Source organism: Gopherus evgoodei, chromosome 4, assembly GCF_007399415.2.
Source record: "Gopherus evgoodei ecotype Sinaloan lineage chromosome 4, rGopEvg1_v1.p, whole genome shotgun sequence".
NCBI lineage: Eukaryota > Metazoa > Chordata > Testudines > Testudinidae > Gopherus > Gopherus evgoodei.
Window position 1 is genome coordinate 76049406 of NC_044325.1, and position 13783 is coordinate 76063188.

General features: G+C 56.0%; 1 protein-coding gene across 1 annotated transcript in view; it reads left to right on the plus strand.

The window, feature by feature from the left end:
• Positions 1–13783, plus strand: part of CKAP5 (cytoskeleton associated protein 5) — a 121098-nt gene that overhangs the window by 99949 nt on the left and 7366 nt on the right. The gene's annotated exons all lie outside the window — the stretch shown is intronic.

Here is a 13783-nt window from a genome sequence, read left to right on the forward strand (position 1 = left end):
TAAACTTTAGCCCAATGGTTAGGACACTCACCAGGGATTTGGGAGACTTTGGGTTCAGTTCCCCCTGTTTTTGCATGATATGGAGATGAGATTTGAACTTGGGTCTCACATGTGGGAGAGTGCCCTAGCTGCTGGGATATGCTGATGTCGGTCTTAACATGGGACAGTGTCAGGAGTGGGTGGGTGAGATTCTGTGGCCTGCATTGTGCAGGAGGTCAGACTAGATGATCATAATGGTCCCTTCTGACCTTAAAGTCTATGAGTCTATAAGAGGAAAGATTGTTTATAAATAGAGTAATTGGAGCAGGGACTTAAACCTGGGTTTCCTCATCATAGGTTATTGCCTGTCTACTGGGCTGTGGAATCATTCTCTCACTTTACCTGGCCTGGTGACTACCCATTATCATGAATATGAATGACAATGGTAGAAGAATGGTGATACTTAAACATTTTTTTAGGTTCCATTCAGGCTCTGGAGGGGAGTATGCTCTAGTAGGCACAGGCTCTTCTGCCCCAACTACTGTTTCTTCTTCGAGTGATTGCTCATATCCATTCCAGTTAGGTGTACGCGCCGCGCGTGCACATTCGTCGGAAAACTTTTACCCTAGCCACTCAGTGGGCCGGCAGGTCGCCCCCTAGAGTGGCGCCACCATGGCGCTCCATATATACTCCTGCCGGCCCACCCGCTCCTCAGTTCCTTCTTACCGCCCGTGTCGGTCGTTGGAACAGTGGAGCGCGGCTTAGCTGACCTCCACTTCCCTAGCTACTCGTTTTCTCGTATATAATTATATATATATATTTGTATGGTTATACGTTTTTCCTTTGCTAACATGGTTAGTTTAGTTAGCGGGGTTCAGGAAGTAGCCCTTCCATGAGCCCAGTGCCGGAGCCATGCATGGCTCACCAGATTTTCAAAAGGGGCCCGGCTTACCAGAAGCCGCGGCCGAAGAGAGATCTACATGACTCCTGTTTGAAGAATCACACTTGACAGATAAGTGCCCCATTTGCAAGGCTTTTAAGCCGAGAACAAAAAGGTGCGGGACTTTCACTTGCCCCTCCACCTTGGGCGCGGAGCGATGTTCAAGCGGCGGGCAGAAGCGCCTCCTCGGCACCGGACCCTGCCGGTACCACCAAGGCCTTCCGGCACCGACCGTCGCCGGCACCGATGTCGACTCGGCACCGTTCCCTTCATCCGAGGTCGAGAGAGTCTACGATTCCTGCTGGTGCCTGGCGGCTCCCCGGCACGCGCCGTGGTTGAGCCCCCTGCTCCCGCTACTTCCGTGCCACCTGCATCGCAGCCAGAGAGCTCGCCTCAGTTGCGTTATCCGGCCTGCAGAGGCACCGATGACTTCGGCTCCGTCGATTCCAGTCCCCCAGGACCAGGAAATCCGGTGCCTGGCAGCTCCCCGGCTCGCGCCGTGGTAGAGCTTACTGCTCCTGCTGCTTCTGTGTCAGCTGCACCACAGCTAGACAGCTCGTCTAAGATGGCTCGCCCGGCGCCGACGACGTCGGCACCGTCGATCCCGGTCCCACGAGGGCCGTAGAATCCGGTGCCTGACGGCTCCCCGGCACGTGCCGTGGTTGAGCGTATTGCTCCTGCTGCTTCCGTGCCAGCGGCACCGCAGCCAGAGAGCTCGTCTAGTCGGATCGCCATGCGCTGACACCTACTACGGCACCGATGACGTCGTCACTGTCGATCCCGGTCCCATAAGGGCCGTAGAATCCGGTGCCTGACGGCTCCCCGGCACGCGCCGTGGTTGAGCGTTTGCTCCGGCTGCTTCCGTGCCAACGGCACCGCAGCCTGAGGGCTCGTCTACGTCGGATCGCCCGGCACCGACACCTGCTGCGGCACCGATGGCGTCGGCACCGTCGATCCCGGTCCCACACGGGCCGTAGAATCCGGTGCCTGACGGCTCCCCGGCACGCGCCGTGGTTGAGCGTATTGCTCCGGCTGCTTCCGTGCCAACGGCACCGCAGCCAGAGCTCGTCTACGTTGGATCGCCCGGCACCGACACCTGCTGCGGCACCGATGACGTCGGCACCGTCGATCCCGGTCCCGCAAGGGCCATAGTATCCGGTGCCTGACGGCTCCCCGGCACGCGCCGTGGTTGAGCGTATTGCTCCGGCTGCTTCCGTGCCAACGGCACCGCAGCCAGAGCTCGTCTACGTCGGATCGCCCGGCACCGACACCTGCTGCGGCACCGATGACGTCGGCACCGTCGATCCCGGTCCCGCAAGGGCCATAGTATCCGGTGCCTGACAGCTCCCCGGCGCGCGCCGTGGTCGAGCTACTTCTCCAGCTGCTTCCGTGCCCACGGCACCGCGGCCAGAGGGCTAGTATAAGTCGGATCGCCCGGCACCGACACCTGCTTCGGCACCGTCGATCCCGGTCCCGCAAGGGCCGTAGAATCCGGTGCCCGACGGCTCCCCGGCACGCGCCGTGGTTGAGCGTATTACTCCCGCTGCTTCAGTGCTGACGGCACCCCAGCCAGACGGCTTATCTAACTCGGTTCTCCCGGCACCGGCACCTACCGAAGCTCTGATGACCTCGGTACCATGGATCCCGGCCCCGCGAGGGCCGTCGAATCCGGTGCCTGACAGCTCCCCAGTACGCACTGTGGTTGAGCCTGCTGTTCCCTGCGCGCCGGAGATGTTACCAACGGCGAGGGCTCTCAGTGCCATGACGGAGTCAGTGCTGCCTGACCCGGGCACCGCCGGTACGGGTAATACAGTCTCTTCAAGGGACTGTCCCCTGTCAGTACAGCAGAGCGGCACCGTCTATGATCACGGTCCCGCAGACGCGCCAAGTCCTGTCGGCACACCGGACACCACTGGCAGTCCCGGTACTGTTTTCCTCGGTACGGGTCACACTCACTGCACCGGTCGGTGTCCCGTTCGCCGACCCGCTATCGGCACCGTTCCGACATCTGGCACCGGGGCAGGTACCTTGACTCCTGTAGCTCTTCTCCGAGCCTCGAGATCTCGGTCGACCTCCCGACACCGTTCTGGTTGCGGGTCTGGATCTCGTTCCAGGTACCGATACGCCTCCCGATGCCGGTCCCCGGTGCCGAGTTGGGCAAGGTCCGAGTGAGTCAGGGACTCGGCCCGTGCCCTCTTTTAGTACCTCCATGGCCGTCCGGACACGCATCCGTGTCACCCCATATGCGCGGATTTTATGCTCAGGACCACGATCCTGATATCATGGCCAGCGGGCGCCAGCCCCGAAGCGGAAAGAGCCTTGGCGAATGCAAGGTGTACTCTGCAGGGGCCCTGCGCCTCTGGGTAGCAAAGCAACAAGCCTTGCTTAGCTGCGATAATTATAGCACCTGGGTGGAGGAGTTTCTCCCTCGAACCTCCCACCTAGAGTTCGCTGCCGTCTTGGAGGACGGGGGAAAGGATTTACCCTTTGTTGGTAAAGGCATCTTCGCGGCAGAGACAGCCCCAGACTGCGAAGCCTGCTGGACAATAGGGTCCTAATGCGTCTCAGCATGTATACGCCTGCGACCAAACGCAGGCCTTTATGGCCCCAGCCGCCATACTCTGTGCCTAGCCAGAGGCAGAACTCTGGAAAACGGCAAGGCCAAGGTGGTCGCAGACAAACGTCAGGCCCCCTAAAAAGCCAAAGTCGAGGTCCCTCGCAATTACCACTGGGACCAAAGACGGACCTTCCAAGGTTCACCGGAGGGCGGTGTACCAGTCGCAGGACGGGATCCTGATCCCGCTTTCTCCTGGCATGGCCCCAGTTACTTTTAGGTCGCTGGGTCCTGCGCACGATGGAGCATGGGTACCACCTTAAAATTGCTCCAGCCCTGTCCCCCTTCAGCGGACAAAAGGGGCTAGCGGTTTTACTCCCGTTATGCCCTAGTCCCCCACTCGACCACAGGTCAGACCTTCCTGGTCCTGCATGGACTCAACCGGTTTGGGATAAGGTTGAAGTTCTGCATGGTATCCCTGGGAACCATTATTCCATCCTTGCCTCCGGGGGGCTACTATGCCGCCCTGGATAGGAAGGACGCGTACTTTTGCAATGCCATCTTCCCTCCGCATGGGAGATGCCTCCGCTTTATAGCCAGCGGTGAATACTCCCGGTTTACGGCCATAGTCGCCGCCTACCGTAGCTATGTCGGATATGCGTTTTTCCGTATTGGGACGATTCGCTTATCCGAGGAGACTCTGACACACAACCCACTCAGCCGTGGGCATCGTCACGGTCTTATTCACAGATCAAGGCCTGATGATTACTATAGAGCAATCCACTCTGGTTCCCACGCAGAGGTTGGGCTTCCTAGGGGCTATCTTGGTCTCCTACCTAGCCGGAGCCTGCTTATCGCAACTGCGGTTTTAGGCGATGGCATCAATCATCTGAGGTCTGAAGGCTTTCCCAACGACCTCAGCTCGTTCTTGTCTCAGTCTCCTGGGTCCATGGTTGCCCGCAAGTTTGTAACCAAACACGCCAAGCTCCGCCTCCGTCCTCTCCAAGTCTGGCCCACCTCGGCGTACCGCTTGGACAGGGAGCCAATGGTCATGGTAGTCACCGTTCCCTCGAACGCCTTAGGCTCCCTAGAGTGGTGGCTAACCCCCTCCTTGGTGTGGACAGGATGCGGTTTCATCCGCCCCAGCCCTCACCGCCCCTGACGGCGGACGCCTCATCTCTCTGCTCGAGTGCTCATGGTCACCTCCGAGCTTAAGGCCTTCGGTCTTCTAGAGAGCTGGCATTCCTCATTAATGCCCCAAAAATCAGAGTAGTCCGCCTGGCGTGCCAGGGGTTCCAGCGGCAGCTGCGAGGCCGTTGTATCTCGGTGTTTACAGCCAACACAATGGCCAGGTGCTTCATAAGCATTCAGGGGGGACATAGTCCTCCCCCCTTTTTTGTCAGGAGGCCATCCATTTCCGGGTCTTTTGCATGGCCCGCTCGATGGAGCTGGCGACGTCCTTTCTCCCAGGCGTTCGGAACGTCTTATCTCTTTGACTCAGCAGGTCTTTCCTGTCTTACGAGTCATCACTCTGCCCCATGTGAGGCGTCCCGCTTTCCGGAAGTGGAAATGGTTCCTCACACAGACCTGTTCGCTCACCGCGAGTGCAGGAAATGCCAGGTGTCCTGCTCCTTCCAAGGTCTCTCCTCGGAATCGATCTTGGACGCATTCCTGATACCGTGGAACGGCCAACTGCATTATGCCTTCCCGCTGTTCCCACTGGTTCGTTACGTCCTGCTCAAATTCCGCAGGGGCGGAGCGTGCGTCATCATGATCACTCCAGAGTGGTCCAGGCAGCACTGACATACCACGTTGCTCGGCCTGTCAGCCCAGACCTCATCACTCAGGGCAATGACAGGCTTCGTCACTCGGACCTGCAGCCTCTTCGCCTCACGGTGGCTCCTGCGTACCTGAGTTGGGGTGGCAGGCAGCCTTCCACCTGGTCAACGTACCGAGCCAGGTGGAAGCGTTTCCTTTACAGCTGCAGTACGCTCGATCTTGTTCCTGCTGAGGTCTCGATCCCCTCTTTCTGGCCTGCCTCTGGCCTTTAGCGGCAGGATCTGGCGGTATCATCGCTGAGGATACGCTCAGCAGCCGTCCCTACCTTCCAGCAGGCTAAGATGGACGTTCAGTGTCCCACGCTCTATGGGTTCGAGGTCCCTCAAGGGCTTGGAGCGCTTGCACCCTCGGGTGCGCCGCCCAGCCCCGCCCTGGGGCCTCAACCTAGTCTTGGCCAGACGGGTCTCTGAGATCAGAGCTCTTACGAAGGTTCCACAAAGACAAGGTGCAGTTGTGACCGCACCCGGCTTTCCTCCCTAAGGTGTTTTGGCCTTTCATGTTACCCACAGCTCAACGCAATGGGCATAACCTTTGCACTCCTTGGACATCTGTGGAGTGCTCGCATTATCTTGTGCTGACAGAATCATTTCCTAAGGTGCCCCAGCTCTGCCCCGGTAGCGGGCCAAAGGGAGGGCTTGCTTGTTTTCCTCTCAGAGGATCTCATCTTGGGTGATGGCGGACATCCCCACTTGTTCTGATTTGGCTCATATTTCACCAAGCCACATCACCGTGCATTCTACCAGGGCTCAGGCTTCATCTGCCGCCTTGCTGGCTCGTGTTTCTACCCACGAGACCTGTCGCGAAGCTCCATTGGTCCTCGGTCCTTACCTTTGCTTCGCAGTATGCCCTGGTTCAGCAGTCAAGAGAGGCTGTAGCCTCTGGCTCGGCAGTTTTATTCTGCCATATTTCACTCCGACCCCACCGCCTTTGTAAGGCTTGGGATTCACCTAACTGGAATGGATATGAGCAATCACTCGAAGAAGAAAAGACGGTTACTCACCTTTGTAACTGTTGTTCTTCGAGATGTGTTGCTCATATCCATTCCGCACCCGCCCTCCTTCCCCACTGTCGGAGTAGCCGGCAAGAAGGAACTGAGGAGCGGGTGGGCCGGCAGGAGTATATATGGAGCGCCATGGTGGCGCCACTCTAGGGGGCGACCTGCCGGCCCACTGAGTGGCTAGGGTAAAAGTTTTCCGACGAATGTGCACGCGCGGCGCGTACACCTAACTGGAATGGATATGAGCAACACATCTCGAAGAACAACAGTTACAAAGGTGAGTAACCGTCTTTTCTTCTTTGAGTGATTGCTCATATCCATTCCAGGTAGGTGTGCGCGTGCTGCATGCACGTTTGTTGGAAGATTTTTATCCTAGCAACCCCGGTGGGTCGACTGGGTCGCCCCCTGGAGTGGTGCCGCCATGGCGGCGGATATATACCCCGCCGACTCCACCACTCCTCAGTTCCTTCTTACCGCCCGTGTCGGTCATTGGAACAGTGGAGCGCAGCTCAGCTGTCCTCCACTCCTCTAGCTACTCCTTCTTCTTCGCTATCTTGTTGCATATAGTTGGTTTTATCTATATTAAACTAACTATAACTAGTTCTTAGATAGTGTATATAGTTCAGCGGGGTTTGGGCATTAGCCCTTCCCCGCACCTGGTGGCAGGGCCCATGCCCGGTTCACCAGGGTTTAAACCGTGCTCGGCCTGTCATAAGCCGATGCCCACAAGCAATCCCCACGACTCATGTCTAAAGTGCCTTTGGGGACTCGCACATTACGGATAAGTGCTGTATTTGTAAGGCATTTAAACTGAGGACAAAGAAAGAGAGAGAGACTTTCGCTTAAAGAATCTCTTCATGGAGGCAGCTTTGAACCCTCCATCCTCGGCGCTGAGCAATCTGCTAGTAGTGCTCCTCCGGCACCGGACCGTCCTGGCACCGCCAAGACACCGCAGCACCGGCCATCTCCGGCACAGGGACCTGCTCGGCACCGATCTCTCTCCCCGAAGCAGAAGAGGTCGAAGTCCTCCACTACCTCTGTGTTTTTGATACCACAGTTGCCGTCTCGTTTGGACCACCCGGCACCTAAACCTGCCGTCGCACCAACTGCTGCGGTACCGTCGAGTCCGGTCCCACGAGGGCCCGTCGAGTCCAGTCCCTGAGAGCTCCCCGCTGAGGCCTGTGATTGAGCTTACGGTCCCCTCTACACCGGAGACATTCTCTGCAGCCAGGGACCTTATAGCCATGACGGAGTCTGTCCTGCCTCAACCCCCGGCACCGCCAGTGTGGGTACTACACTCCAGAGGCAAACCAGCTATATTGAGACCTCCTTCCGTTGGCACGGCAGACCGGCACCGATCACGGTCTAGGTCCTGGCGCTGTTCACGATCTCATGGACGGTCATGGTCCTGACGCCGCTCGCAGTCCCGGCACCGCTCACCTGTCCGGTACCGGTTGTACTCGCGGCATAGATTGACGTCTCAGCCTCCAACCCGGTACTCTTGGTACTGCTCCAGCTCCCAGCACCGCGACTCTCGCAGGCGTTCCCGTCGCTGACTTTCAAGATCCAGGTCGACCTCCTGGCACCGCGCTGGTCACAGGTCCCGGTCTTGCTCTTGGCACCGGTATGACTCCAGGTGCTGATCCCCAGTGCCGAGGAGATCACCGACAGTGAGACAGAGGGACACTACCACAGTCTCTCAGCTCCTCCCTGGCCGTCCCGGCACCCGTCCGTGTCTTCCCAGGCGGACAGTGCATATGCCCAGGACAGAGACGCTGATGTGCCTGCCGCGTTATTCCACGAGCCCCAGGCTCAGGATCACGGACCTCAACAGTGGGCATTCTGGACACCTTGGGCATACCATCAGGCCCAAGGTGTGCATCCAGACCCATTGCGCTCTGCCACATCAGAGCACCAGGTGCCAGAGGCCACCATTAGCTGCTCTCCTCCTTCTGTTTCGGAGGAAGTGTTGACCCAGCCACAGGACTCCCACATCCCGAGGGAGACAGAGGCTGTCCACTCAGAGGAGCCCTCGACTGACCCGCTTGTCCTGGGTCTCTCCTCATCCTCCTCCCTGACGAGGCAGTAGCCGGAATGTCGTCGGTAGGGCCCCCCACCGATCAACCCAAGGGCCCACCAGGACCTTCTCAGGTGTATTGCACAGAATATGAACTTGCAAGTTGAGGACTCCCCAGAGATGGAGGATCCAGTGGTGGACATCTTAACATCAGATGCCCCCACGAGAGTGGCCCTCCCCTTTATACGGACAATCCAAGCTAATGCCAACACAATCTGGCATTCTCCAGCCTCTTTTCCACCTGCCGCCCGGGGAGTGGAACGTAAATATATGGTGCCCTCCAAGGGCTACGAATATTTATATGTCCATCCCCCTCCTTGCTCCCTTGTTCAGTCGTTCAACAAGAGGGAACACCATGACCAGCAGGTCCCAGCCCCGAAATCAAAAGACGCAAGGCGCATGGACTTACGGGGCCACAACGTCTATTCCACAGGGGCGCTCCAACTCCGCGTGGCTAATCAGCAAGCCCTCCTTAGCCGCTATAATTACAATACTTTGGCAGCGGCAGACAAATTCAAGGAGTTGCTCCCGCAGGACTCCTGTCAGGAATTTGCCGCCATCCTGGATGAGGGAAAAAAGGTGGCTAGAACTTCCCTTCAGGCTTCCCTGGACGCGGCGGACCCTGCAGCCAGGACCCTAGCCTCCGGGGTGACTATGAGGCGTATATCTTGGCTGCAAGTCTCAGGCCTTCCCCCAGAGCTCCAACATACTATCCGGGACCTCCCCTTTGAAGGGCAAGGCCTGTTTTCAGATAAGACTGACCCTAGGCTGCAAAGCCTAAAAGACAACAGGGTCATCATGCGCTCGCTGGGCATGCATACGCCAGTGACTCAGTGCAGGCCGTTCCGCCCCCAGCCACACCGCTCTTACCCTCTGCCCAGACGGAGACGGGACATTGCTAGAAGGCGGGGTAGAACCAGTCGCCGGAGGCAGTCAGGCAATCAAGGGGGCCAGAACAAAGGTCTCTCCAAACCTTCCACAGGGCCGAAATCCTCCTTTTGAAGGTGTGCCCGAGGGTGTCATACCAGTATCGTCAAACAATCCGTCCCCTCCTTTCTCCAACCGCCTCTCCCTTTTCCTCCCTGCATGGTCCCGGCTAATGTCAGATCGCTGGGTCTTACGCACGCTGGAATTTGGGTACCACCTCCAATTTATTTCAGGCCCCCCCTTCCACCCCCCCTTCCTTGTCCCTCTTCAGGGACCCCTCTCACGAGCAGCTTCTCCTCCAGGAGGTGCAAACGCTCCTCGCCAAAGGAGCCATAGAGGACGTAGCAGAACACGAATGGGGCAAGGGGTTTTACTCCCGCTATTTCCTAATCCCCAAGGCAAAAGGGGGTCTCAGACCTTCCTGGACCTGCAGGAGCTCAACAGATACATGGTAAAGTTGAAGTTCAGTATGGTATCTCTGGGGACCGTCATCCCATTCCTGGATCCTGGAGACTGGTATGCCGCCCTCGACATGAAAGATGCGTATTTTCACATAGCCATCTACCCACCTCACAGGAGGTTCCTCTGGTTCGTAGTCAACCGCCAACATTTTCAGTTTGCGGTCCTACCGTTTGGCCTCTCTACAGCCCCAAGAGTGTTTACGAAATGCATGGCTGTAGTCGCCGCCCACCTCCGCCATCATCGGGTACATGTTTTTCCGTATCTAGACGACTGGCTCATCCGAGGAACCTCCGAGGCACAAGTGACGCATCACGTCGGCATTGTCAAGGACCTTTTCCTACATCTAGGCCTAATGATCAATGCAGAAAAATCCACTCTGACTCCCACTCAGAGGATAGACTTCATTGGCGCCACCCTGGACTCCAACCTCGCCAGGGCCTGCTTACCGCTGTCCCGGTTCCAGGCAATGGTGGCCATCATCCAAAGTCTGCAAGCTGCTCCGTTGACTTCAGTTCGCACTTGCCTCGGTCTCCTGGGTCACATGGTGGCCTGCACATTTGTGACGAAATACGCCAGACTGCGCCTCCGCCCCTTCCAATCGTGGCTCAACTCAGTGTACCGACCCGGCAGGGATGCCATAGGCATGATCGTCACCATTTCCCCGAGCATCCTAGGCTCCTTCGAATGGTGGCTGACCCCATCCCTGGTGTGTGCAGGGCTGCCGTTCCATCCGCCCCATTCCTCTGCGTCCCTGACAATGGACGCATCATCTCTCGGCTGGGGTGCTCTCCTCGAGCATCTACGCACTCAAGGCCTTTGGTCATCTCAGGAACTGGCCTTGCACATCAATATTCGGGAGCTGAGAGCAGTCCACCTTGCTTGCCAGGCATTCCAACAGCACTTGCAGGGCCGTTGTGTATCGATATTCACCAGCAACACAACAGCCATGTACTATATAAACAAACAGGGCGGGACAAGGTCCTCGACCCTTTGCCAGGAGGCCTTACGACTCTGGGACTTTTGTATAGCCCACTCTATAGACCTCATAGTGTCCTTTCTCCCAGGGGTTCAGAACACTCTGGCAGATCGCCTCAGCAGATCCTTCCTTTCCCACGAGTGGTCACTTCGCCCGGACGTTGCTCTTTCAGTCTTCCGGAAGTGGGGATTTCCCCATGTAGACTTCTTCGCGTCCCGCGAGAACAGGAAATGCCAGATGTTCTGTTCCTTTCAAGGCCTCTCAGGGTTCAATAGCGGACGCTTTCCTCATACCGTGGACGACGCACCCACTATACGCCTTTCCACCATTCCTGCTAGTCCACAAGGTCCTGCTGAAAGTACGCAGAGACAGAGCCCGCTTGATCATGATCGCTCCAGCGTGGCCTAGGCAGCACTGGTACACTATGTTGCTAGACTTGTCAATAGCCAACCCTATCCCACTACCTCTGCACCTGGACCTGATAACTCAGGACCACGGCAAACTGCATCACCCAGACCTGCAGTCCCTCCATCTCACGGCATGGCTCCTGAGTGGTTGACCCAGTCTGAGTTGCGTTGCTCTGCCCCAGTGCAACAAGTTCTCCTGGGAGGCAGAAAACCTTCTACTAGGGCAACGTATCTGGCCAAGTGGAAGTGTTTCACATGCTGGTGTGCAGAGCACAACATTCTTCTCGCCGAGGCCCCCATCCCTACCATCTTGGACTACCTCTGGTCCCTTAAAAAACAGGGCCTAGCGATATCATCTTTGATGGTGCACTTGGAGGCCATCTCTACCTTCCACCCAGGGGAGAATGGCCGCTCAGTGTTTTCTCATCCTATGGTATCTCGATTCCTCAAGGGCTTGGAGCGCCTTTACTCCCAAGTACGCCACCCCACCCCAACCTGGGACCTCAGCCTGGTTCTTACCAGACTTATGTCGGCCCCATTCGAGCCATTAGCGACTTGCTCCCTTCTCTACCTGTCCTGGAAAACCGCTTTCCTTGTAGCCATCACGTCGGCGAGATGGGTTTCTGAACTCCGGGCTCTCGTGGCAGACCCTCCATATACTGTTTTCCACAAGGACAAGGTGCAGTTGCATCCACACCTGGCCTTTCTCCCCAAAGTGGTATTGGCTTTCCATTTTAACCAGGAGATCTTCCTTCCGATCTTCTTCCCGAAGCCGCATTCATCATGCAGGGAGCAACAGCTGCACTCCCTAGATGTCCGTAGAGCCCTTCCGCAGAACCCCCCAACTCTTCGTCACATTGGCAGAGCGCATGAAGGGCCTTCCCATTTCCTCAGAAAGGATTTCATCCTGGGTGACATCGTGCATCCGCACCTGTTACAACTTGGCTCACGTTCCGTCGAGCCACCTCACTGCACACTCTGCCAGGGCTCAAGCCTCATCTGCTACCTTCCTGGCTCAGGTGCCCATCCACGAGATATGTCGCGCAGCTACCTGGTCCTCGGTGCATACCTTCTCTTCTCACTATGCCCAGGTTTCATCAGTCCAGAGATGACGCAGCCTTTGGCTCCGCAGTATTACACTCTGCGACATCTCACTCCGATGCCACCGCCTAGGTAAGGCTTGGGAATCACCTAACTGGAATGGATATGAGCAATCACTCGAAGAAGAAAAGACGGTTACTCATCTTTGTAACTGTTGTTCTTCAAGATGTGTTGCTCATATCCATTCCAAACCCGCCCTCCTTCCCCACTGTCGGAGTAGCCGGCAAGAAGGAACTGAGGAGCGGTCGGGTCAGCAGGGGTATATATCCGCCGCCATGGCGGCACCACTCCAGGGGGCGACCCAGCCGACCCACTGGGGTTGCTAGGGTAAAAATCTTCTGACGAACATGCACGCGGCGTGCGCGCACCTAACTGGAATGGATATGAGCAACACATCTCGAAGAACAACAGTTACAAAGGTGAGTAACCGTCTTTTCAGTCCTGTCTCTTTCCCCACCTTTGGCTTATTGTCCGAGCTCCATTCTCCTTACCTAGACATCTCAGCCTCCACTTCAAGCTAATGGGCTCCCAGTCCCAGTCTCTTCTTGCCCAGCCAGTCCCCCTGCAAGTCTGGCTCTTGTCCTTTCTGTGTTCAAATCAAGCAGGCAGGTTCCTTCTCTATGTTATCTGGGCACCAGCTAGGGGGTCCTGGACAGTCTCTCTGCTCTGTTTAGAGACCTGGACCCAGCATGGCCTCCAGTAGCCCAGAATAACTTGGCCAGATTCTGGTGGATTTTCACAGGGATTCTCCCTGCCAAATTTCATCCCCTGTCCCAAAGCATGGGGATGCCCAAGCTTTTCAAAGGATAAGTCACCAGAATATTTTAACATGGGCAGAACAACTTTATTTTTTCACTAGCTTTGTTCTTGGAAACGGCTGAACTATTTTGAATGAAAATTTAAAAAAACAAACAACCCGTTAACTTGAGACAGATAGCTGGTATGGAAAACTTCAGCCAAAACAGATAAAATTTGGCAAAGGTGCAACTGAAAACAAGGACTTATAGCGGGAAACCTTAAGTGTTGGTACCAGGCCTGCCTATGACTTTTTTTTCCCTAGATTCTCTGACATGCACGGTAATGCTTCATGTATATCTAAAGTTGAAGGAAAAATAGCGTATTGCAGTATCTGAAAAATAATGTAATTACGTGTATGCATTAAGATACTATGTTAAGAAACACAACTAAAATGCAGTTCTATCTTAGCTGGTGCTGTCTGTCAGTTTGTTGCATTGCCACCAACAATAAAGGTCTGCAAGTCAAATTAGCTCCTCAGAGTCCAGTGCAACTTAATTTTTTTCCTCATGGGTTTGCACAGGTAATAGAGTTGCTTTATTTTAACCATTCTTGACACAAATGAAGCAGTAGAATCTTGCTTCTCCCTCTGAGCTGGGTTGGCTCAGGAGGGCCAAGAGTAGGAAATATAGTGAATCTCCATTTTAGTCATTGAAATCAGTAGCTCTGACCAATGCACACATGGGGAGTAGATCTTTTGGGGTAAGAAACTATTTTTACATATTCTAT